At 41.3% G+C, this 27,360-nt stretch overlaps 1 pseudogene; it reads left to right on the plus strand.

Moving 5' to 3' along the window:
* Window positions 1-26,615, plus strand: LOC101598124 (annotated as a pseudogene).
* The last annotated feature ends 745 nt before the right edge of the window (window positions 26,616-27,360 follow it).

Below are 27,360 nucleotides of genomic sequence, written 5' to 3' on the forward strand. Positions count from 1 at the left end.
ATGCCAACTTGGGGCAACAGCGGGACCCAGAAGCTCCAGCACCGGTAACAGAGGCGCCAACAGCAGCAGACCCAGGAGCGGCAGCAATGGCAGACCCAGCAGCAGCAGACCCAGAAGCAGCAGCTTTAGCAGCAGCAGTTCCAGCACCAGGGTGCTGATCTGCAGGGCCACAGTTGCCAGGCTTGGTTTGCCCCACAGGAAAAGCCAGTGCCCAGCTCCAGAAATCAGAACAGCACCCCAACAACCAGACAGCAACTTGACTGAGACCAAAATCATCCAAGGTAACTGGAAGTGCACCAGGGAAGGGACTCACTTGGTCACAAGCTGACTTGGATCCCTCAACAGACCAGAAATCTTAACCTCTTTGTTGATAGAGATATGGTTGTAATAATAATTACTTTGGCATACATAATTGGGGCTGTTTTTGATTGAATGGGTACAGTGTTTAGTTAACTTTTAGAATCTACCTGTATTTTATTCCACTCAGCCTACTTGAATACTCCCATAGCAAGGAAACTCAACCCCTAGGAGCACCTTTGTAGATACCCTGAGAGTCTTAAGAGACACACCTAACACCTTAAGCTCCTACCCTGAAAATATATAACATCAAATCAACTGATACAGCTAAGAATACCCAGCTAGCTAGAAAATCCAAGCATTAACTTAATCCAAGATGCAAAAATATATACATTATAACACAAAGAACACTAAAAAGCAAGACAATATAAATACAACTAAAAATATTAATGCATCAGAAATGACCTCCAGTGAGAATGAGTTAGAGGAAATGCCTGAGAAAGACTGCAAAAGAATGATTGTAAATATGTTCAAAGAAGTCAGAGAACAAATCAAAGGAGTCAAAGAGGACCTTATAGAGGAAATCAAAGGAATCAAAGAAGATTCAGGACACCAATTTAATGAAATAAAGAAGGCAATACAAGACATAAATAAGGAAATAGAAATAATAAAGAAAAACCAGTCAGAATTACTAGCAATGAAGAACACAGTTAATGAATTAAAAAAACTCTGTAGAAAATCTCACCAGTAGAATGGATGAAGGAGAGGACAGAATATCTAAGCTAGAAGACCAGGTGGCAGATCTAATACAGGCCAACAAAGAGAAAGATAAACTTATAGAAAAGTATGAGTGGGAATTTCAAGATATTCGGGACACTATGAAAGATCAAATATAAGAATTCAGGGCATAGTAAAAGGAGAAGAATTCCACTCCAAAGGCATAGTAGGTATCTTCAACAAAATCATAGAAGAAAATTTCCCCCCAGTTGGGAAAGAAGTGCCAATGCAGATACAGGAAGCCTTTAGATCCCGAGCCACACAAAACTTGGAAAGAACCTCGCCATGTCATATTATAATCAACTACCAAACACACAAACCAAGGAAAAAATACTGAAAGCAGTTAGAGAGAAAAATCAAGTTACCTACAAAAGCAAGCCCATCAGGATTACAGCAGATTATTCAACACAAACTTTTAAAGCCAGAGGGCTTGGAGTGATATATCCCACATTCTGAAAGATAAGAACTGTCAACCAAGGTTACTTTATCCTGCAAAGTTATCCATTCAAATAGACGGAGAAATAAGGACATTCCATGACAAAAGCAGGTTAAAGGAGTATTTGAAGACAAAACCAGCTCTACAGAAAATACTTGATAGAATCCTCCATGCTGAAGAAAAGGAAAAGCGCACATATAAGGAACCTAGAAAAAACAAGCAATACTCAAATACTAGTTAACACAAGAGAGCACAGGTAGAACCAGAAACACACACACACACACACACACACACACACACACACACACACACACAAAAGGCAAACATAAATACACACCTTTCAATAATATCTCTTAGTATCAACGGCCTCAATGCCCCAATGAAAAGACATAGATTTGCAGATGGGGTTAAAAAGAAGGATCCTACAATTTTTTGTCTCCAAGAAACTCACCTTTCTACAAAGGATAGACATTATCTTAGGGTGAAAGGTTGGAAAGCGGTGTTTCTAGTAAATGGGCCTAGAAAACAAGCAGGGGTTGCTATTCTAATATCTGACAAGGTAGACTTTAGTCCAATGTTGGTCAAGAAAGATAAGGAAGGTTACTTTATATTGATTAAGGGCACACTCCAACAGGAGGACATTACAATCCTAAACATATATGCACCTAACAAGGGGGATCCCAAATTCATCAAACAAACACTCTTAGAACTAAGGTCACAGATAACACCAAACTCAGTGGTGGTGGGTGACTTTAACACCCCACTTTCATCAATTGACAGGTCATCCTGGGAAAAAATAAACAGAGAGGCATCTAGACTATATGAGGTCATAGAAGGAATGGACCTAACAGATATATACAGGACATTTCATCCAAAGGCTACAGAATATACATTCTTTTCAGCAGCATATGGAACATTCTCTAAAATAGACCATATATAAGGACACAATGCAAACCTTAACAAATTCAGGAAGATTGAAATAATTCCTTGCATTCTATCTGACCACAATGGAATTAAAATACAAATCAGTAGCAAAAAAGGCCATAGAGCATACACAAAATCATGGAAACTGAACAATGCACTACTAAATGATGAATGGGTCAATGAAGAAATCAAGAAGGAAATCAAAAAATTTATAGAGTCAAATGATAATGAGAACACAACACACCAAAATCTCTGGGACACAATGAAGGCAGTTCTAAGAGGTAAATTTATAGCCTTAAGTGCCTATATTAAGAAATTAGAAAGGTCGCAAGTAAACGACCTAATGCTTCGCCTTAAAGCCTTGGAAAAAGAAGAACAAGGCAAACCAAAATCAATAGGCAGGAAGAAATAATAAAGATTAGGGCAGAAATTAATGAAATAGAAACAAACAAACAAAATCCAAAGAATTAATGAAACAAAGACTTAGTTCTTTGAAAGGATAAACAAGCTTGATAAACCCTTAGCAAATCTGACCAAAAGAATGAGAAAAGAGACACAAATTAATAAAATCAGAGATGAACAAGGTAACATCACAACAGATTCCAGAGAAATTCAAAAAATCATAGGGACATACTATAAAAGCATATACTCCACAAAGTATGAAAATCTGAAAGAAATGGATGACTTCCTTGATTTATATGACCTACCTAAATTAAATCAAAATGAGATTAATCAGTTAAATAGACCTATAATAAGCATGGAGATCCAAACAGTTATTAATAATCTCCCAACTAAAAAAAGCTCAGGCCGAGATGGATTCACTGATGAATTTTACCAGACATTTAAGGAAGATAAAACACCATTGCTTGTTAAGCTTTTCCAGGAAATAGAAAAAGAAGGAATTCTACCAAACTCCTTCTATGAGGCCAGCATCACCCTGATACCAAAACCAGGCAAAGATAGAACAAAAAAAGGAAATTACAGACCAATCTCCCTCATGAACATAGATACAAAAATTTTCAACAAAATATTGCAAACAGAATACAAGAGTATGTCAAAAAGATCATTCACCCTGACCAAGTAGGCTTTATCCCAGAGATGCAGGGATGGTTCAATATATGCAAATCTCTAAATGTAATACATTATATAAACGGGTTTAAGGACAAAAATGACATGATCATCTCATTGGACACAGAGAAAGCATTTGACAAAATCCAACATCCCTTCATGATAAAAGTCCTACAGAGACTGGGAACAGAAGGAACATATCTCAATATAATAAAAGCTATTTATGACAAGCCTACAGCCAACATATTACTAAATGGGGAAAAACTGGAAGCTTTTCCACTACAATCAGGAACAAGACAAGGGTGTCCACTGTCCCCACTTTTCTTTAAAATAGTTTTGGAAGTCTTAGCCATAGCAATAAGGCAAGAGACACACATAAAAGGGATACAAATTGGAAAGGAAGAGATCACGTTATGATTATTTGCAGATGACATGATTCTATACATAAAGAACCCTAAAGACTCTACTAGCAAACTGTCAGAGCATATAAAAACCTACAGCCATGTAGCAGGATACAAAATAAATACACAGAAATCAGTAGCCTTCACATATGCTAACAACAAACACACAGAGGATGAAATCAGAGAATCCCTCCCATTCACAATTGCATCAAAAAATAAATAAATAAATAAAGTACCTTGGAATAAACCTAACGATGGAAGTAAAGAATCTCTACAATGAGAACTTTGAAACACTCAAGCAAGAAATTGCAGAAGACACTAGAAACTGGAGAAACATCCCTTGTTCCTGGATTGGAAGAATCAATATTGTGAAAATGGCAATCTTACCAAAAACAATCTACACATTTAACGCAATCCCTATCAAAATTCCAAAAGCATTCTTCATGGAAATATAAAAAACAATCCAAAAATTCATTTGGAGTCACAAAAAAACTCGAATATCGAAAATAATACTGAGCAACAAAAATAAGGCTGGTGGTATCACCATACCTGATTTTAACCTACACTACAGAGCCATAGTAACAAAAACAGCGTGGTACGGGCACAAAAACAGACATATAGATTAGTGGAACAGAATAGAGGACCCAGATGTAAGCCCAAGTAGCTATAGCCACCTGATATTCGATAAAAATGCCCAAAATACTCATTGGAGAAAAGACAGCCTCTTCAGCAAATGGTGTTGGGAAAACTGGATATATATCTGCAGAAGGATGAAAATAGATTCTTCTCTCTCAAGATGCACAAGAATTAAGTCCAAATGGATTAAAGACCTTAACATCAGACCTGAAACTCTGAAACTGCTAGAGGAAAATGTAGGGGAAACCCTTCAACATATTGGTCTTGGCAAAGACTTTCTGAATACAACCCCAACTGCTCAGGCAATAAAACCACAGATTAATCACTGGGACCTCATGAAATTACAAAGATTTTGCACTGCAAAGGACACAGTGAAAAAGCAAAGAGGCAACCTACAGAATGGGAAAAAGTCTTCGCCAGCTATATATCTGATAGAGGATTAATATCTAGGATATACAAAGAACTCAAAAAGTTAAATAATAAGGAACAAACAAACCAATCAAAAAATGGGCTATGGAGCTAAATAGAGCATTCTCAAAGGAAGAAAGACAAATGGCATATAAGCATCTAAAAAAAATGTTCTACATCACTAGTCATCAGGGAAATGCAGATTAAAACTACATTGAGATACCATCTCACTCCTGTCAGATTGGCCACCATCATGAAAACAAATGATCATAAATGTTGGCGGGGATGTGGAAAAAGAGGAACCCTTCTACACTGCTGGTGGGAATGCAATCTGGTCCAACCATTGTGGAAATCAGTGTGGAGGTTCCTAAAACAGCTAAAGATTAATCTACCATATGACCCAGCTATAGCACTCCTAGGCATATATCCGAAGGAATCATCTCATTGCCTTAGAAGTACATGCTCAACCATGTTTATTGCTGCTCATTTTATAATAGCTGGGAAGTGGAACCAGCCTAGATGTCCCTCAACTGATGAGTGGATAATGAAGATGTGGCACATTTATACAATGGAGTTCTACTCAGCACTAAAGAAAAACGAAGTTATGAAATTTGCAGAAAAATGGATGGACCTTTAAAGGATTATACTAAGTGAAGTTACCCAGTCCCAGAAAGCCAAGTGCCACATGTTCTCTCTCATATGTGGATCCTAGCTACAGATGATTGGGCTTCTGCGTGAGAAGGAAAATACTTAGTAGCAGAGGCCAGTAAGTTAAAAAGGAGTTACAAAGGGAAGAGAAAGGAAGGGAGGAGGGTACTTAAAAGGTTGATATTGTATATATGTAAGTACAATGATTGAAATACGGAGGTAATATGATGGAGAATGGAATTTCAAAGGGGAAAGTGTCGGGGCAGGTAGGGAGAGAATTAACATGGGATTTTTTTATAATCATGGAAAATGTTAATAAAAATTTTTTAAAAATAAAAAATAAAGACTCTACACATCAACCAAAAATAGAAAGACCTAAACACAGCTAGGGAGAGAAAACATGTTACATGTAATGGAAAGCCCATCAGAATTACTTCAGACTTCTCAATGGAAACTCTGAAAGCCCAAAAGGCCTGGAATGGAACACTGCAAACTCTAAGAACTTGTAGCTTCCAACCTAAACTACTCTACAAAGCAAAAATATTCCTCATAATAGATAGTGAAAGAAAAACTTACCACAATAAAACTCAGCTATACATCTATATGAACACAAGACCAAACCTACACAGAGTACTTCAGGGACTGCTCCACACAGAAGATTCAAATAAAAAATCTCAAGTGCCAATGAGAAGCAAACCACAATAACCAAACAACAAGAAGGCATAAAAACTACAAAGGCCAAAAAAAAAAACCAAACCACATAAACCACCACAATACAGCACATATTAAATCAAAACACAGTTCTTACCCTAACTATTAATGGCCTTAACTCACCCATCAAGAGACAAAAGTTAACAGGGTGGATCAGAAAATTAGACCCCTCAATCTGCTGTCTTCAAAACACCCACCTTTCCACTAAAGACAGACACCTCCTCAGGGTGAAAGGGTGGAAAATGATAGTCAAAGCAAATGGAAATAAGAAGCAAGCAGGTGTAGCTATACTAATATCTTGTAAATAGATTCCATACGCAGCTGACATGTAAAATCAAATGGCATGGCTCAAAGCCAGGACAGAGTCAGTCCCCAGACAGTCAGTGTGTCTAGTGCCAGAAGGTGCTACATGGGCAACTGGGGGAAATGACCAATATCTCTCCAAGCAACTCATGGTCTAACCTAATTAGCAACAAATAACCTGTTGTGATGCCCACACAAGTGCAATAGTGACACACAGCCATGGTGGGGAACCAACTGCTCTTGATTTGGCTAACTGATCCCCCTCAGTGGTACAAGACCCATAGCTGGAGCTGGGAAACAAGTCAGAACCATATCCAAACATAAGCCCTCTCTCCAATATCAAGCTACCATTAATCATGGGGTACAAGCAGGCCTACACCTATTAAACTCACTATCAAAAAGTAAGTGTTTTCTCAATTTTATGGGTGCTAACTTACTCTCCATTAGAGAATCTGCTTCTCTTGTTCAGAAAGATGCAGATCCAAAAGGGAAAGCTGCCCCAACATACCTCAAAAGGGGCCCGACTGAAACTAAAGAAAATTGGTGAAACAAGCAAGGATGCTGTTTTCCTGATGAACCGGATACCAGAACAAAGGGGAAGGAGACCAACACAGAGGAAAATCAACTCCTACCAAATCAGACAGCCAGAGCCTCAGAGAGCCCCAACACCTCAGCACTGAAGCAGACCAAAAATGAACCCAACATGGCTCAGGGAAATTTTGTGGAAGAGTGGGTGGAAAGAATGTTAGAGTCAAATGTTGGGTCATGTTATGCAGAGACATTTATCATACCAATAACTCCACAACCCATTTACATCAACAAGGAGGGTCCATTGGGAGGGGGTAGATCATGGATGAACCTAAACAATGGTACCAAACTGCCTGTATTTGCTGAAAAGAAAACTAATAAATTAAATTTAAAACATAGTTTTAATCCGGGCATGGTAGCGCATGCATTTAATCCCAGCACTTGGGAGGCAGAGGTAGGAGGATTGCCGTGAGTTTGAGGCCACCCTGAGACTCCATAGTGAATTCCAGGTCAGCCTGGGCTAGAGAGAGACCTTACCTCGAAAACCCCCCAAAAAATAGTCTTAAGACCAAAACTAATCAAAAAAGACAAAGAAGGTCATGTCTTCCTTATCAAGGAGTGATCCAACAAGGGGATATTACAATCTTTAAAACACAAATACAGGTGCACCACAATTCATAAAATAAAACCTACTTGACAATAGAAAAGAAATAATGACCAACACCATCATAGTTGGGAACTTCCATACTCCACTATCAGCAATAGATAGATCATCCAAACAGAAAATTAACATGGAAATAAGAGAGCTCAATGACACCATAGTGCAATTAGACCTAAGGGATATCTACAGAACATTCTACCCAAAATCCAGAGACTACACGTTCTTCTCAGAGGTCCATGGAACCTACTCTAAAAAGGATCATATGCTGTTGGGCCCTGAAAGGCCCAGGTGTGAGGCCTAGTGGAACTTCCTGAGCCTAGCTAAAGTTTGGTGACCTGTCTCTGGCCAGCTAGGACTCAGCAAGACGCCTAATGGCTTCTGGCCTGCTACCTCTGCATGGCAATTGTAATTACCATTTCAATAGTTAAAGTTTACTATTGGCCCTTACCTCTTCCCCCATCCTAAAATCCCCACCTTCGTCCCCAACATGATATAGGCAACTGCTCAGAGTAATAAAGTGAGTTGTTTCTGCATGGAAAAGACTCCCAACTCAGTGTGGTTTTTCTCCGGTGGCCAGGAGAGGTTTCTGAGTCGTCCGACGTTCATCATCCCCTCAACCCCTAGGGAGGAACCAGCAGGCCTGGTCCTTCCCTTGGCACTACCTGAGCGGGAAGGAGCCCCACAATATGCTGAGTCACAAACCCTGCCTCCATATATTTAGGAGGATCAACATAATTTCCTGCATGGTATCAGATCTCAGTGATGTATTGTTAGAAATCAAGAACAAAAGATGCTCCAGGAAACCAACCGACTCCTGGAAACTGACAACACACTCTTAAACAGTAAGTGGGTAGTGGGCAAAATTAAAAATGAAATTGCAAAATTTATAGAAATGAATGACAATGAGAACACAACATACCAAATCTTAAGGGGCACAATGAAGGCAGACCTCAGGGGAAAATTGCCTTCATAACAAAGATAGAGAGATCCCAAATCCATAACCTAACCAGCCACCTAAAGGCAATGGAAAACCAATAAGTAACCAACTCAAAACTCTCCATGCAGAAAAATAATTAAGATCAGAGCAGGAATTAATGAATCAGAAATTGAGAAAATAAATAATAAAATTGATGAAATAAAGAACAGGTTCTTTGAAAAAATAAACAAGATTGATAAACCCCTGGCCAATTTGATCAAGTGAAAAAAAGAAGTTATTCAAATTTTAAAAATTAGAAATGAAAAAGGAGAGATCACAACACCAGTAAGTGAAGTTGGGAGAATCATCAGGACTTACTTCAAAAACTGCTACTCAACAAAACAGGATATGGATAAATTCCTGGTCACATACCACCTACTAAAGCTAAACTCAGAGCAGATTAATCTCAAAAGAAAAAGGAAAAAAAAAAGCCTATCACAAGCACCAAGATTGAAAGGGTGAACAAAAACCTCACTAAAAGTAAGAGAAATCATAGCAATTTTAGTTATTTGTTGTCTGAGAAATTTGATTAGGCAAGGGACTACAAGTAATAGAGTTCCTACAGCAAGGAGGGAGCTAAGGACCACACGTGTCCCCCCATGTTCAGCAGTAATGAAATCTAAGGCTCTACAGTTTTGAAGTATCACACCAGCAAGAGCGCTCAATTGTCTCTGGATAGATTCAAGGCTGTTGGCAGTAGATATTATGGCTTGGTTAAGCTTGTTTTGGAAGACCCCCATGAGGTGGTTGGTCTGAACAAGAGCTGCTCCTGCAGCACCAGAGGCACCCTAGGACAGCATCACACTGAGGCCCACCAGCAGGGGGATGAAATCTCTTTCAGTTGGTGTGGATGGAGCTGATATGCCATTTCTTCCTTATAGAGATACACCTGTGGAACAATCAAGACTGGGGAACAATAAGTGGGAGAGGAAACATTTTGCATAGAATGGTTAACTCTTCACACCACAGGAGAGCAGGTGACTTGACACAAGTGGTCCTGGTTATGGAAATATTGAGGAGGTATTCAGCTTTGGTCACCTTAGAGCTGGAGAAGCAGAGAGGCACACCCTGAGCAGCATAAAAGAGGGGAATATCAGTAAGGTGGGGTTGGGAATAGTTTGTTATAGATGTAGGGTATTCAAGGGTAGCATTAATAGAAACTGCATTTAGCAGGGGATGGGTAGGAGATGCACAAAAGAAGCAGAAGCATTAGGAAGGTTAGTAAAGTAAACAGCCACATATTAGATATATTGTATCCATGTTATAGTGGCTTGCATTTTTTTTTAATTTTTTTTTTTATTTGAGAGCGACAGACACAGAGAGAAAGACAGATAGAGGGAGAGAGAGAGAATGGGTGCGCCAGGGCTTCCAGCCTCTGCAAACGAACTCCAGACGCATGCGCCCCCTTGTGCATCTGGCTAACATGGGACCTGGGGAACCGAGCCTCGAACCGGGGTCCTTAGGCTTCACAGGCAAGCGCTTAACCGCTAAGCCATCTCTCCAGCCCTTGTATTTTTTTTCTGTGACTTGTTTTTCCTGTGAGAGAATATGATGGTTAGTTTGCATAGCTTGCACTAGGTGGGAAGTGGGATATACTGTATAGAGCTATGAAGAGCACCAGAGGGAGATGATGAGTAGTAGATACTCCCATAGAGTTTTCCCTTGCCCCTATCCTCCAGCGTTCATTCCAGGAGTCTTGTATGGAGAGTGTATATTCTCTAGTTTTCCAGAAGGCTTTAAAGACAAAGTCTGGATGCCTAAAGCAGTTAATGGCACCGTAATTATATAGACATCCTCTATAATAGTCCTGGTCTTTAAGGCACTTTTTGTTAGTTTGGTGATAGGCAAAGCATGCCATGCTGTTCACACAAACCACAGACTTAGAAGAGACACAGAAGGTGACAGTGTCTTGGCAGCCCTTAGTAGGGCAATATCCTGTGCCAATGATTTTATTGAGCCCTTGATAGGTCTCTCAGGCTTAACAGCACCATCCTGGGGGGGGGGGGGGCGATAAAAGAGGTGGTGAGAGAGACATTTGCATTGGAATGTAAGATTATTAAAGCCAAAACAAAATGGCTGAAAGGGAGGCCTTTGGTGGGCATATGGTTTTGGCTGTGTCCACAAGGTCATGGACATCCCCCCAGGCGGCTCCCTTTCTCAGATGGTGCCGGCAGGGGTGGTGCTTCCTCCATTTCATCCATCTCTGATCTGTCATCACACAGCCCATCTCTTTGGTCAATGTGGTGGAATCACACATTTCAAGCCAGCACCCAATTGAGTCTGGGCTGGTCCTGTGGGAAGACACAAGCAAGTCCTCTCCTATGGTGAGGATGAGGTCTGGTCCCTTCCATCTAAAGGATAGGTATTGTTGAATGAGGTACTGACAAAAGCTGGACCCTTGTCAGTTTTTATTTGATGGGGGACACCCATGATGGCAAAGGTAGAGAGCATATAAGTTTTTTTGAGTTTCTTCCTGTTTGTGCCATGGCCCATATATAATGGGAGTAAGTATCCACTGTCACAAAGACACATTTCTGATGATCAAATTGGGGAATATCAGTGTCATCAATCTACCAAAGGGCATTGGCCTTAAGGCCTCAGGTGTTAGTGCCCATTGTCTGAAGGGCAGGTATTGTTATTAGTGAGGTACAGGACTGGCATGTTTTTAGTATATGTTGGAGTTGATTTTGAGGAATCAGAGGGAAGCACGATTGTAATCCCTTAAGGTTTACATGGGCACCAGCATGAATTTTTTTTGTTTCCTCAAGGGTGGCCAAGAAGCTGTCTCTTGGATCTCCATAGGTGGCCATCTGGTCTGCAAATGCATTTCCCTCAGTGGGTGAGGGGCCAAGTAAGGGGCTGTGAGACCTTATGTGGTGTACAAATGGGGAGGGGGCTTCTTTTGCAAATGAGGTTGGTGACTTTTATCAGCAAGAATAAAAGAGGGTTTTCATCTAACTGGATATGTGAGGAATCAAGCCAGGGGAGTAAGTTAACAGCATAGTAGCTATCTGAAAAGAGATTAAAGGGGCCTTTTTCCTCTAGGAGTGCCAGACAGAAGACATAGAGTTCCTTATATCCTGGGGATCTGTCAGGAAGTTCCTAAAAATGATGATGAGAGGTTGATCCTCTGGGTGGTAAGGAACTACAGCTGCTCCCCTCCCTCCCCTGTCTGTAAAAATGGAAGAGGGTTTCTAGGGATTTTTTTTTTTTTTAAGCAGTTAGAATCCATTTTTCAATAGGGTAGTGGCTGTCAATTTGACCAGGGAAGCCTATTCGGGAGTGGTTCCTGAATAGCCATTGTATATCAGCAAGGGAGAAGGGGTTTATGATAGTGTCAGGTTCTTTTTCCAAGATTTGGAGAGCCCGGTCTCACCCAGTTTTGATCATGGCTGCAAGGGCATCAATGTCTGTCAATATATGTGGGGCACCACCAATAGAAGTGTGAAGCTACTCCAGGACTCCTTGGGGTTGGTATACTGCTCTCATGATAGTTGATTGTCTGGTGAGTACCAGGCAAGTGCCATATCAGAAAATGTGTTACTAATCTTGGCTAATGCCTGTTTTGCCTCTGGGCTTAGGAGGCAGGGGGGATGCGTATTTATCACCTTTCAACATATAAAATAAGATTGTAAATCACTGGTGGGCATAGGAAGCCATGGTGGGAGCCAATTGAGGTTCCCCAGAAAGCTCTGAAGCAAAGCCAATGTGAGCTTCTGGAGAAATGAGAGTGTGGGTTTAAGAGGCTAGGCAGAAGTGAAGGATAATTCTTTCTCTGGGAAAGTAATGGGTGGTATAAGTTGGACTTTATTTGTGGCAATTTTGAAGCCTGCCTAAGTGAGGGAAGGTATTAATTGATCTCTTAGTTCAGCTGGTGAGGTGGAGGAGTCTTTCCAAACTAGCATGTCATCCATATAATGATAGATATTAAGGCCTTGATCTGAATGTGGCCTTAATGCCATAGCAACTGCTTCTTGGCATATAGTGGGACTATTAGCCATACCTTGGGGTAGGACCATCCACTCAAAGCATTTGGCAAGTTCTGCATTTTTGATAGAGGGACTCAGAATGCAAAGTGTTGTCAATCTCAGGGATACAGGGGAATATAAAAGAAACAATCCTTCATATCAATAGCAAGGAGGGGGGTGTTGGGTGAAATGGCCAACAAAAGGGGCAGTCCCCTCTGAGGGGCACCCCAAATAAGCATAGCTTTATTGATGGCCGTAAGATCTTGTAGTAACCTACATCCTCCTGAGCCCTTTTGAATTACAAACACAGGAGTGTTCCATGGGCTCTGCAAAGGGTGGATGTGATTAAATTGGAGTTGTTCTGTTACTAACTGATTTAAGATTTCAAGTTTCTACCTTGGCAGAGGCCACTAGTCAACCCAGGTTGGCTCATTATAGGGCCATTCTAGGCAAGGAGTTTCATACTTAACAGTGGCCTTTAGGATTGGGGTGACATCAGTGAAGGTATCTCTCATAGTCTTCTATCTCAACTCATTCTCCTTCTATATTACTGGTGATAACTACATCTAGAGCCTCAAGTATGTCTCTCCCTAGCAGGTTAGTTGTTACATCTACCACTAGGGGTCAGATGACACCTGTAGTTCCATCTGGGTTCTTCCACTTAAAGGCTTCTTTGGTAACATGCTTGTGAAGGACCACCTACCCCCATTAATTGGGGCCTGGGAATATCCCAGTGTTGGGGAACTTCAGATTGCTTTAAGATTGTCTTATATGCCCCAGTATCAATTAGATATTTGAAAATTTTTCCTCTAACCTCTAAGGCTAGCCTTGGATGGGCACCCTCTAGGATGCTTGTTACCCATTGTAGATTATGGGTTTCCCTTTTATTGGCAGGGCTGAGGGTTGCCTAGAGGGCTTCCCATTGAAGGAACAGGGGACTAGGCAGCAAGAACTGGAAGATATCACATCAGTCCTGGGGGTTATTAATGAAGCCCCCTAGACTCAGGAAGAGGTACTTAGTCCATAGCACTTTGATCCCATCCTTTCTAATGTCCTGTCTGAGCTCTTTAAGATCACTGGCTTGATAGGGTTACCAATCTAGGGGCTGAGCCCAAGTTGGTTGAACATTAACAAGAAACGCTGCTACTTCCTGTTTGAATGCCTCTTTATTGTTGTGTGATTGTAAATGGGGGTGCAAATGGAGGAGGGTCCTGGCCAGGGTAATTTATCTTGTTAGGATTCTTTTGGCCTGTGTTACATAAGTCTGGAAGGGGGCAGCCCAGATTGGGAAGCAGGTATGGTGGCAAGGGTGGATTAAGGGGAGTGGGTGTAGGGGAGTTTGGGGTTTTTTTTTCTAATTTCTTCTATTGGTTTTTCAAGGGAACTGAGGCCCACCACTGGCCAGCCCTCAGGACTCTCCTCATCAGAGTCATCATCTGATTTTTGAGTGGAGGTGGTCTTAGGGAGGCTAATACATTGCCTAACAGCTGCTATGGTTGGTAGAAAAGATTGAGGGGGATTTCCTCCATGAGCCTCCAATCTCCTGGCTAGATAAGCTATGCAGGTACCTGTGTCCAGATCATATGGATCCCCAGAAATCATCCAGGAGGCAATATGGAGATAGCTTCTCTCTGGGAGAGCTTAATTCCCCTAACTTTCAGGAAAGTCCTCAATCCACATATCTGTGATTCCTTTTGGCAGGACACAATGTTCCCTATTATAGAAGAAGAGTGGAAATGCCAAGACCAAAGGGCAACATTCCTGAGTGCTAAATAGCACCACAGAGGATTCCTCAGTGGTCCAGAAGCAAGCCTGTCCACAAGTTTAAGACACCAGCAAGTTGCCCTGCAGGCTTTTAAGGGTTGATGCATTACCAGATTTTTGTGTCAGAGATAAATAGATATAAAGTTTTGTCAGCATCCACATGGGCTGTTGGGGTCCAGGCAGAAGATAACTGGCCTTCAGTCAATGCCAAAGAGTGGCCTTGGCCAAGAGACATCAGTTGCCAGTTCATTGTGTCTGGTCCCTCACAATGGCATGAGCCAAAAGTAAAGGAGGAGAGAAACTGCCAGCCCTCAGAGCATGGAGGCAAGGCCATGGGGTGCCAATCTGCACCAGACAATGACTGTCCTTCTGAGCAATCACCTACCCTGATGTGTCCCAGAAGATCCCTATTTAAGCACCAGCTGTGCATCTCTGGATACTTGGAGCCACAGTTCCCTGGAGACATTCAGGCAACTTCCAGAGCAGGTCCTTGAGCAACTGTGAGTGCAACGGGAAGAAGTACTCATGGTCTTGAGCAACTGTGAGTACAACAGGAAGAAGTACTCATAAAACAGCTTCTTTATTTGTCAGGGGACTGAGTTTTTATAAGCAGTTGAGAGAGTGGGAAGAGGGTCCTAAGGGGATTGGTGGGGTCAACGTTTGCTTACCAATGCCCAGGAACATTCATTCCAGCACATAGGGAGAGACTCAGGTGTTCTACATAATAGTGGGAAGAGGGTTGCAGGGGGATGGGCTGTGTGAAGTCTGCTGGCTGATGCCATATAAGGAGTTTCCTAGGCAACTGGCCAAAGGTCACAGGGATATGAGTGAAGCATAAGTCTTATCTGAATGTCCAGGTACCCCGGGCTTAAAGAAAGAGTGGCCCTACTTCCTGCCAATCTCAGGGCCTGAGATTTTTGTCCAGGGGTCCAGGCTCATTGTTACCCTTGAAAATGGGGGAAGGAGCCTGGCTTGCTGTGACCCCTGAAAATGGGGGAGGAGCTCTCCTGCCAGTCTAGTACCTAAGAAGTTTCCAGTAGTTCAGGTTGAAAAGCACTAGATGAGCTGATGGTGGAGAGTGGCTAACAATGGTGTGAGCAAACTGGGGTCTAAGATATTTAACACAACCAGCCTGGAAAGAAGTATACCCCAGTGCTATGATCGCACATATTCTTGGTGGGTAATCAGTAGCTTTTTAAAAAAAAAATTTTTTGTTCATTTTTTATTTATTTATTTGAGAATGAAAGAGAGAGAGAGAAAGAGGCAGATATATATAGAGAGAATATGGGCGCGCGCCAGGCCCTCCAGCCACTGCAAATGAACTCCAGATGCGTGCGCCCCCTTGTACATCTGGCTAACATGGGTCCTGGAGAATCAAGCCTCAAATCAGGGTTCTTAGGCTTCACAGGCAAGTGTTGAACTGCTAAGCCATCTCTTCAGCCCCCAGTAGCTTTCTTATAGGCTAAGAAATCCAGTCAGTGGACAGGAACCCATATGTGGAAATGGGAACCAGGTATGAATCCTACATAGACAAAGATGTTGCCCTCCAATGACAAGTCTTTGGCAAAAAGAGGGGCTATATTCATCAAACTCTCCCTAAATTAATAAAGCTTATCCAATTTAACCTATGCTGACTTTACTCTCCATTGGAGAATCTTTTATATTTCACAAGGTAGTGAGACCCAAGGAGTAAAACCACCCCTTGCATTTTGATCTAGACCCAGAAGAAACCACAGGAGAGGGGAGATGAGCAAGAGTGCTGCTTCCATGGTAAGCCTGACAAGCAGCACTAGAGTGAGGAAGATAGATGCTAAGGGTACTCAACACATACCAAAGCAGAAACCCAGAGGCTCCTAAAAACTCATCAATGAAGTAGACTTAAAACAAACCCACCAAGGCTTATGGAATTTTGCAGAACAGGGGGTGGAAATGTTAAGAGTCACAGATTGGGATGTCATGCTCAGAGGCATGGACTCCACTAAATGAGTGATTTCTGTTCCCACAAAGCATAACCCACAACCACATAGGGAATAACAGCAACTCCACTGAGGAGGGTCCCCTGTGGGATTGGGGCAGGGAGAGGGAAAATATGGTACCAAAACATGATGTATCCACATAAAATACGTTCAATAAATAAATAAAGGTATTATTGCTCCCCATCTACAGTAGCTTAAATGTATGTCCCCCATAGACAAAGATGATTTAATAAAGCTTGTAGCTTGGTGTTGTGGTCAGCTCTACACTGCTGAAATGAACTTTCAAACCAGATACAATTTATGACAGGGGTTTTTTTGAACCTTAAAGATCCAGAGGAATTTCTACTGATGATAGAAGAAGCTGGCTCCCTTTCACAGATCTAAGCAGAGAAAGAAAAACCACCACCAGCCCACAAACAAAAGCAAAACTCAGCAGCAACAGCACAGTCCCAGGCAGTGAGGAAGTGATCCACATACCCTTGGGTTGGAATTCATATCTGCCCCCTAGGAACACACAGCCCTGTAGCAGGAGTACATGTGCTAGGGACAGAAGCTAAAAACTCAATTTTAATAATACATGAGTCTACTGGGAGACAAGAATTCAAACTACCATACTTGAGTGTCTATCTCCCAGTTTGGATGAGGTGTCACTGAAGAAGATCCTCGAGTTCAGTCCTAATGTATCACTGAAGGACAATCTGAATTCCAACCCAAAGGTATACAGAGAGGTTTGAGCTCTTGCAGGTTTGTGTGTGCTGGTATTGGTGCTTGCTTGTGGTGCTGGATGCTTGGAGAGTCTCTCTGCTTGGATTTATGAATGGGAGCAGCTTTTGCCATTAATGGAACTGCTCATGAATCTGTAAGCCTAAAATAAATCCCTTATTCCTATAACTAGTTGATTGGATGTTCATCCTAGCAATGTGGAAGTTGACTGCTAGAGAATTTGGTACCAGAAAAGTGGGGTGCTACTGCAAAGATTTTGACCATGTGAATTTTAGTCCTTTGGAACTTGTTTTCTGAAGAAATGTTAATGGAATTGGTACTCGAGAGTGAAGACGCCTTTCCAAGCAGTAAGCCAAATTTTTGCCAGAGTTTGAAAATGCTAAGTGCAGAAACAATTGTGCTGGCTTATGAACTTTCAATGAGGAAAGAAAAATGACAGAGAAGTTTCTTGGAACTGAGCTAGTGGCACAAAGGCTGGCTACATTCTGTTTCCCATGCCCAGAGAATCTGGTCAAGGTTGAATATAAAAGTTATTGACTGATGTGCTTGACAGAAGATATAGAACTGAAAGATATAAGATTTAAGGTTGGAAAAACAGGGCTGGAGATATGGCTTATTGGTTAAGTACTTGCCTGTGAAGCCTAAGGACACTGGTTCAAGGCTCAATTCCCCAGGGCCCACATTAGCCAGATGCACAAGGGGGCGTACGTGTCTGGAGTTCATTTGCAGTGGCTGGAGGCCCTGACATGCATTCTCTCTCTCTCTTTCCCTCTCCCTCCCTCTCTCTCTCTCTCTCTCTGTCTCTCTCTCCCTCTTTCTCTGCCTGTCGCTCTTAAATAAATAAAAATAAAACAAAAATAGCCCAACTTGCCAGGTGCAGCCGGGAATGCACAGTGCGGGTACAGTCCTGGCCCCTGGGAGGAGCGGGCAGCCAGGCCCGAGCCGCCCAGTGGGGCTGCAGGGGGCAAGCGGCGGCCAGACGGGGCTGCGGGGTCTTTCATGATGAGAACTTCAGGGGTACTTCCCTCTCTGACTAATTGATAGTCTGGGCGGTGAGGAGATAGCGGACAGTGTTAAAACCTTTCTCCAGGACCTTGGCAGGGGAATCAAAGACTCTGTCTGGGGCATTTGCACCATCTCAAAGCTAGATGACCAATCCAGCAAAAGAGAGAACAGCCTCGAAGAAGGGCAAGTAGTGTCCTGGCACAGAGGAGAGCCCAGAGCATAGAGCAAAAACAAGAGAGTGAGCCACTCATTGTTAGTCCAATTTTCCAGTGTTGTTCTTGGAATGGTGGAGTATTCTGGTTCAGTCTCCTCTTGTTTTACCAGTGTTTCTTCCTGCACTTCAGTCAGTAACAGCCTGGGTCATTGGTGACCCACCGCTCCATGGAGATGTCTGGTTGTGGCTGGAATTCTTTCTCACCTCCATTTTCAGTGCTCTTTGGGTGCTCCCCCGTTTGTGCTTAGCAAAGTTGTGAATGCCATTTGGTTTCAGGATATAGCTGACCTTGCATTTGAGGTATCAGGGAGGAAGCCTCATCCATTCCCCAGTGTCAGCAAAATAATTGCTGACATGCTCTTCAATCTTCTGCTACAGGCTCTTTTCCTTATCCAGGGGATGTTAGTGAGTCTCTTCCCCATCCATCTCGTTAGCCAGCTGTTTACTCTGCTGCATATGTCACTTCTTTACTCACTGTACTGCTTTGAGTATCGTTGGTTCAATAAAGGAATTGAAATGCACCAGCGATTGTCAAACATCGAAAGGAATTGGCCTTATTACTTTGGATTTGGCTTGCCCTTGGCGTTCCTCACAGCAATGCAGTCCTCCTACATCATCAGTGGCTGCCTCTTCTCTATCCTGTTTCCTTTATTCATCATCAGCGCCAATGAAGCAAAGGCTCCTTGGGAAAGCGTACTTTTTCCAGCTGCGCCTCTTCTCCTTGGTGGTCTTCTTAAGCAACAGACTATTCCACAAGACAGTCTACCTGCAGTCATCCCTAAGCAGCTTAACCTCCACAGAGAAGCTCCCCTCACTGCATCCATCTCCTGCCAAACTGAAGGCTATTGCAGGCCGCTTAGTTCCCTGCTGTCCAAAGGAGGCTGTGGCAGCTCTTTTCCCTGTTCTCCTTCCCTGCCAGGTGGGACCCACTGCCAAAGGCCTCTGCATATCCCCTTCTCTTTGAGGAAATGGAATCTTTGTCTCTGGTGCACATAAGGCAGGATCGTCCTGACACCAGTATGTGGAGTTTTACCACCATGAGTTTGAAAAGACCACAGGTTTTCCAGCTTTTTTCTAGCATTTACCAGCTCCTGTGCCTGGACAGATTTGAATACTTGTTTTTCTCCCTGTGCCATTACCCTTCCACCTCTCTTTGCTGCCTTCCAGCACCCTCAGATGAATGAGTTTTGTAATCCTAACTGTTGTATTTTGTGAATTTGTTATTGTTTTTCTGTGAAGCACATACACTGGATGTGCAAGGTGAAGGAGTATCTCAGTTACTTCTGCTGACTCCCTTACTAGCCATCACGGCCTTGTTTCTTGTAAATCAGGTTAGGTTTTGGTCTCTTGCTCTACTGCAAAGAGAGAGAGAGAGAGAGAGAGAGAGAGCCTGAAGAGATGGGATAGGATAGACCTCACAGTCAGATTGGCTGGCTGCTGAGGAATAATTTTCTTTCTTCTCCTTGAAGGGGAAAAAACTTTTTTTCACTGGTACATTTAAAATTCCCCAGCTAGGGGAGATACCAATTCTGGACATGTGCCACTGGAATAGAGAATGCTTGGAGAATCTGAACTTTTCAACTCTGGAAGATGAAAATTTACTGTTGGCCACTGCTGGGTCTGACTGGTACTTCAAAGGAATATTGGGTACTGCAAATAGGAACTGAAGGGATAAACTTATTAAACCCATTAACCTGTGATTTATGATATTTCCCTGTCATTTCAAAAGACTAAATAGAAGGTGGGAGGTCTGATGTCAAAAACTTGCACAATTTTAAAATATCACAATTAAATGTAAGCTGGTTTCCCATTTAAAAAAATAGCCCAATTTTATCCAGGGGTGGTGGCACATGCCTTTAATCCCAGCACTCAGAAGGCAGAGGTAAAGGGACCACTAGGAGTTCAAGGCCACCCTGAGACTACACAGTGATTTCAGGTCAGCCTGGGCTAGAGTGAGACCCTACCTCAAAATGTATATATATGCACATGTATGTATATATCCCAACTGAAAAAAAATATGGCCCAACTACTTTACATTCAAAAAATGCCTGAAGTAAATTTCACCAAAGGAAGAATTTCAAAGGTAACCTGCTGTTCAAGATCATGATTGTTTTCATCCCTGGATTAACAAAAGGCTGTTTGGCTGCACATCTGGTGTTAATTTTGAAGCCTGAAAAATGCATGGAAGTGGGTCATATAGTCATATTGTTCCAGGAGCTCTTGCTGAGACATGGCATATGAAACAGTGCAATTTTCCTGTGTGGCCAGTGAGGCCATTGTTTGAAGTTAATAGATGCCTCTGCTGAGATGAGGCATAGTAAATAAAATATTCCTATTTTAACAGCTGTAAAGGTCAATGTATGAAGTCAAAGATGGACCATGATTTGCAATGGAGATTCCAAGATGTATTGGATATGCGAGGACTATGCTATGAAAGGCTACCATGCTGCACTGGTGGCTCAAAATGAAAGTTTTCCCTGGCTACTCAGCCCAGGTGGAGTGTTAGAAATTGGAAATCTAGAGATGTAATCACTAGTTATGGATGTTGGACTTAAACTACAGATGTCTGATATTAACATGATGGTTATTAATTTTTCATTGTCCAGTCTCTCCTTCTTATACCTTATAGCAAGGAAAATGTTTACTCTCCGCTATTATATTTTGAAAGTATGTAACATTTTGATTTTACAGGATTCAGCGTTAAGGAACAGTCTAAAGTTGGAAAAGACTATGAGGACCTTAAAATTGGACTGAATGCAATTTGCATTGTGAGATGGTTTGGGGTCTATGGAGGCCAGGGGCAGAATATGGTAATTTGATTGTATGTCTCCCATAGACTCAGGTGATTTATAAGTTTGTAACTTGCATCTCCAGCTGCCTGGATGAATGAGGTGTCACTGGAAGGGAAGGGCAGATACTGGAATCCAGCCATAAGGGAAAGGATCTGAATTCTAGTCCAAAGGTACTAAGAGGTTTAGCTCTGTCAGGTTGGTGTGTGTTGGTGATGCTGCTGGCTGATTGGTGGTGTCTCTGCTTGAATATATAAATGAGAGTCAGCTTCTTCCACCATTCATGGAACTTCTCCAGAATCTTTAAGCCTGAAATAAATTCTTTCCTCCCATAAACCTGTGTTCATCCCAACAGCCTACTTGACAACAAAACAGAAATAAACACCAACACCTTCATAGCCAGAGATTTTAATACTCCACTATAATCAACAGACAAATCATCAAACAACACCATAGATCAACTAGACCTAATGGACATCTACAGAACTTTCTACCCCAACTCTCAAGAACACATATTCTTCTCAGAATCCCATTGAACCTGCTCTAAAATAGACCATATATTAGGCCATAAAGTATAACTCTGAAAATTCAAACAAATTGAAGTAACTACCTGCACCATATCAGATCACAATTCTTTAAAGTTAGAAATTCACAATGAGACACATCAAGAACTACACTAGAATCCCAACACTTGGGAGGCAGAGGCAGAAGGATCACCATGAGTTCAAGGCCACTCTGAGACTACAAAGTAAATTCCAGGTCAGCCTTGGCTAGAGTGAGACCCTACCTCAAAAAACCAAAAAAAAGAACTACACTAGATACTGGAGACTAAACAACATGCTTTTAAACAATGAATTTATTATGGAAGATAAAAAATAAATTGTAAAATTCCTAGAATCGAATGATAATGAAAACACAACCTACCAAAACTTTAGGACACAATGAAGGCAGTTCTAAGGGGAAAATTCATAGCCCTAAATGCCTTCATTACAAAGACAGAGAGATCCCAAATTAATAACCTAATTGTCCATTTAAAAGCACTGGAAAATCAAGAAGAATCAAACACTAAGAGCTCAACATGTAAAGAAATAACCAAGATCAGAGCAGAAATTAATGAATTGGAAACTAAAAAAAAAAAAAAAAAAAATGTTAAAAATCAATGAAATGGCAGGCTGGTTCTTTGAAAAACTTAACAATGTTGATAAACCCCTGGCCAATTTGATCAAGCAAAAAAAAGAGAAGTTTCAAATTAACAAAATCAGAAATGAAAAAGGAGAGGTCACAACAGGCATCAATGAAATTGGAAGAATCATCAGGGCATACTTGCAAAACCTCTACTCCACAAATTGAAGAATCTGGAAGAAATGGATGAATTCCTGGTCAAATACTATCTAACAAAACTAAACACAGAGCAGATTAATCTCCTAAACAAACCTATCACCCATGTATATTGAAAATATAACCAATGACCTCCCCAAAAAGAAAAGTATAGTACCGTATACCTTCTCCACCAAATTCTATCAAATCTTCATTGAAGAACTGAAATCAAATTTTCTCAAACGGTTTTGCATAATTGGAGACCAGGAAGTCCTCCCCAATTCCTTTTATGAAGCTAGCATCACCTTAACACCAAAACCAGACAGAGATGCAACAAGAAAACTATGGGCCAATATCCCTGATGAATTTAGATGCAAAGACACTGAACAAAATCCTCACAAACCAAATTCAACAACACACCAAAAGCATTATTCACCTTGATCAAGTAGGCTTCATCCCTGGGATGCACAGATGCTTCAACAAACAGAAATCAGTCAACATAATACACTACAAAAATAAACTTAAACATAAGAACCACATGATCATCTCAACTGATACAGAGAAGGCCTTTAACAAAATACAATACCACTTCATGATCAAAATGCTGTAAAAAAAATAGGCATAGAGGATTTATATATCAACACAACGAAGGATATATATAAAGCACCCAATGCCCAAATAATACTTAATGGGGAAAGACTCAAGGAGTTCCCATTGAAATTGGGAACAAGACAGGGCTGCCCACTCTCACCACTGCTCTTCAACATAGTACTAGAAGTCCTAGTGCAAGCAATAGGACAGGATAAAGAAAGAAAAGGGATTCAAATTTGAAAGGAAGAAGTCAAGTTAGCCCTATTTGCAGATGACATGATCCTATACATAAGTTACCTGAAAGTCTCCACGACAAAACTTGTAAAGGTGATTAATTCCTTCAGTAAAGTACCAGGATACAAAATCAATGCACAAAAATCAGTAGTCTGCCAGATGTGGTGGTGCATGCCTTTAATCCCAGCACTCAGAAGGCAGAGGTAGGAGGATCACCATGAGTTTGAGGCCAGCCTGAGACTACATAGTGAATTGTAGGTCAGGCTGGAATAGAGGGAGAACCTACCTCAAAACAAACAAACAAACAAAAAAAAAAAAAAAACCCAAAAACCCAGTAGCCTTTGTATATGCAAAGGACAAGCATATAGAGAAAGATATCTGTGTAAGGTTGTCTCATTTTCAACAGTATGGAAAAAAAAAAAAAAACAATACCTTGGTATAACACTAACCAAGGATGTGAAAGACCTACAAAATCAAAAAATCAAAATACTCAAAAAAGAAATCAAGGAGGACTTGAGAAGATGGAAAGACCTCCCATGCAACTGGATAAGCAGAAAATACTGTGAAAGAAGCAATTCTACCAAAATCAATATACAAATTTAATGCAATACCAATAAAATACCAGCATTATTCTTCACATAGATTGAAAAACTGATCTCAAAATTCTTATGGAATGGCAGCAGCCTCAGATATCCAAACATATCCTCAGAAAAAAAAAAAAAGCCATACCCAATCTAAAGATATATTACAAAGCCATACTAACAAAAACAGCATGATATTGGCACAATAACAAAAACATAGACCAATGGAACAGAATTGAACACTTAGATCTTAAGTCAAGGAACTACAGCTATTTGATCTTTGACAAAGTTGCCAATAATGTAGACTGGTGAAAAGACTGCATCTTCAACAAATAGCGTTGGACAAATTGGATAATCATATGTACAAAAATGAAACTAGACTCACTCATCTCTCTGCACACAAAAATCAAGTCCACATGAATTTAAGAGCTGAAACTCTTCTCCTACTAGAACAAATAAGTAGGAGGCAGTCTCCATGATATAGGAGTGTGGAAAGACTTCCTGAACAAAATCCCAGTAGCCCAAGAAATTAAATAATCACTCAACAAATGGGATCTTGTGAAGCTAAAAAGTTTTTGCATAAACACAACATAGAAAGCCAGTGGATTACCCACTGAATGGGAGAAAATCTTTTCTGTCTACAACTGACATAGGCCTAATTTCCAGAATCTATAAAGAACTCAAAAAACTAAACAATAAAAAAAATCACCAGGTGGCACATGTCTTTAATCTCAGCACTTGGGAGGCAGAGGTAGGAGGATCACCATGAGTTCAAGACCACCCTGAGACTACATAGTGAATTCCCGATCAGCCTAAGCTAGAGTTAGACCCTATCTTGAAAAAACAAAAAAAATCAAACAACCCACTCAGAAAATCGGGTTCTCAGAGGAAGAAGTGCAAATGGCAAACACACTCTTAAGAAATGTTCAACATCAGGCTGGAGAGATGGCTTAGCAGTTAAGTGCTTGCCTGTGAAGCCTAAGGACCCCAGTTCAAGGATCAATTCCCCAGGACCCACATTAGCCAGATGCACAAGGGGGCATACACACCTGGAGTTCGTCTGCAGTGGCTGGAGGCATGCCCATTCTCTCTTTCTCTATCTGCCTCTTTCTCTCTCTGTCTGTCACTCTCAAATAAATAAATAAAAATAATAAACAAAAAAATTTTAAAGAAATGTTCAACATCCCTAACAACAAGGTAAATGCACATTAAAATAACAACGAATTCCACCTTACCCCAGTATGGTTAGCAAACATTGAAAAATCAAATGAAAACAAATATTGGCAAGGATGTGGAGAAATGGGAGCACTCATTCACTGTTGGTGGGAATGTAAGCTGGCACAATCACTATGGAAATCAATATGTAGACTACTAAAATTGTTGAATATAGCATTAACAGCAGACCCAGTTATTCCATTCCTGGGCATTTACCCACATCTCTGTTCAGAGACATTTTCTCAACCATGTTTATATCTACTCAATCCATAATAGCAAAGAACTGTAATCAACACAGGTGGCCATCATTGGACTTATGGATAACCAAGATGTGGTATATCTACATGATGTAATTCTACTCAGCAGTAAGAATAAATGACACAATGAAATTTGTAGAAAAATGGTCAAACTTGGAACAGATCATACTCAGTGAACTCACATAATCACAGAAAGACAATCATGGCATGGTCTCACTCATTTGCAGTTGCTAAACAGGATCAGCCTGAGTTGCTGACATACCTCATAGGCATCTCAAAGCCTGGACAATTGGAAGGGTAGGGCTGGAGGGGATGGGAAGGGTGGGAACACAAATGAAACTATTACCATAGAATCCTATATCCTAGAAGATAGACTAAAAGTTTGAACCGTCAACAGGACCTTGGGGAGAACACCTGAATCAAGGGGCCCTGGAGAGGGTAAGAGGAAGCCTAAACTTAAATTTCTCCTGTTTTTTCCCCCTATTTTCTTTCTTTTTCTTCTTTCTTTTCTCTTGGCGCTGGCCTATAATTCCCAGTGCCAGGATACAGTTAATACCCACAATGAGCTGTTGATCAGAGAGACCTACAAGGTTTCCCAAAACAAGGAAGACTTCTATCAGAGCACTTAGTTACCCATCAGAGGTAAATGATAAAAAACCCTACTGCTGAAGACACCATATGCTATTGGTACAGAAGATGGAAAGACCTGGCTGGAATCTGGGAGAGAACCAGTCCCTAGGCAGCCCATCTAGTGCTAATAGGTGTTACAAAAGCTACTGGGGGAAAGTGGCCAACATCTGGCTGAGCAATTTGAGGTTTAAACTCCTTAGAAGCAAACAACCTGATGTGATGCTCACACAAGTGCAATAGTGGGCACACAGCCATGGTAGGTAACCAACTGCTCTTGTATTGGCTGACAGATCCACTCAGTGGAAAGGTACCTATATTTGGAACTGGGAAACAAATCAGAATCATATCCAGATAAGGATTTTGCTTTCCAATATCAAGCTTCCACTAATCTTGGGCTACAAGAAGGCCTATACCCCTTTAATTCTCTCTAAAATAATAATGGTTATCCCATTTAACCTGTGCTGACTTCACTCTCCATTGGTAGAATGCTTGTCTTTTTCAGATTTCAGCAGGACCAGAGGAGAGGAACTACCCATCTCACTTCACCATGGCCCTAGCTGAAACCACAGAGGGATAGGGGAAATGTCCAAAAGTGTGACTTTTCTAGGTGAACCTGATATCAGCACAAGGGTGAAAGAGATAGACAATGAGAACACTCAGCACACCTACCAAACCAGAGGTCCAGAGGATCCTAAGAGCCCATTACTGAAGTAGACTTAAAACAAACCCAACATGGCTCAGGGAATTTTTCAGAAGAGGAGGTAGAAAGATTGTTAGAGCCACATATTGGAATATTATAAACAGAGACATTGCCTCTTCCCCCTGACACCTGGCTCCACAATACATGACCCACAATCCCCATAGGGATGACCTGCATCCACAATGAGGAGGGTCCCTTTGGAAAAGGGCAGGGATGAGGGAAAAAATGGTACCAACATATGCTGTTACATATTAAGTATGTCCATAAGTAATTTTAAAAAAATCTTGTGAATAGAACATGAGGGAACTGTGAGATACTCTAAAATGTTCTAACATTTGGATCATGGGTGTATCAGAAGGGCAAGAAATTCAGACCAAAGGCATGAGAACTTATGCAACAAGATTATTGAAGAAAACTTTCCCACCTTCTCAAAAGAGAGTTCCGTCAAGATACAAAAAGCTAACAGAACACCAAACAGACTGGACCAAAAAAGAAATTCTCCTCCAAGGGAAATCATTGTTAAAACTTTAAGCAACAAACACAGAGTATGCTAAAAGCAACAAGAAAGAAACAGCACATCAAATACAAGGCAATTCCATCAGAATTACCTCACATTTCACAA

This window comes from Jaculus jaculus, chromosome 7 (assembly GCF_020740685.1).
Source record: "Jaculus jaculus isolate mJacJac1 chromosome 7, mJacJac1.mat.Y.cur, whole genome shotgun sequence".
NCBI lineage: Eukaryota > Metazoa > Chordata > Mammalia > Rodentia > Dipodidae > Jaculus > Jaculus jaculus.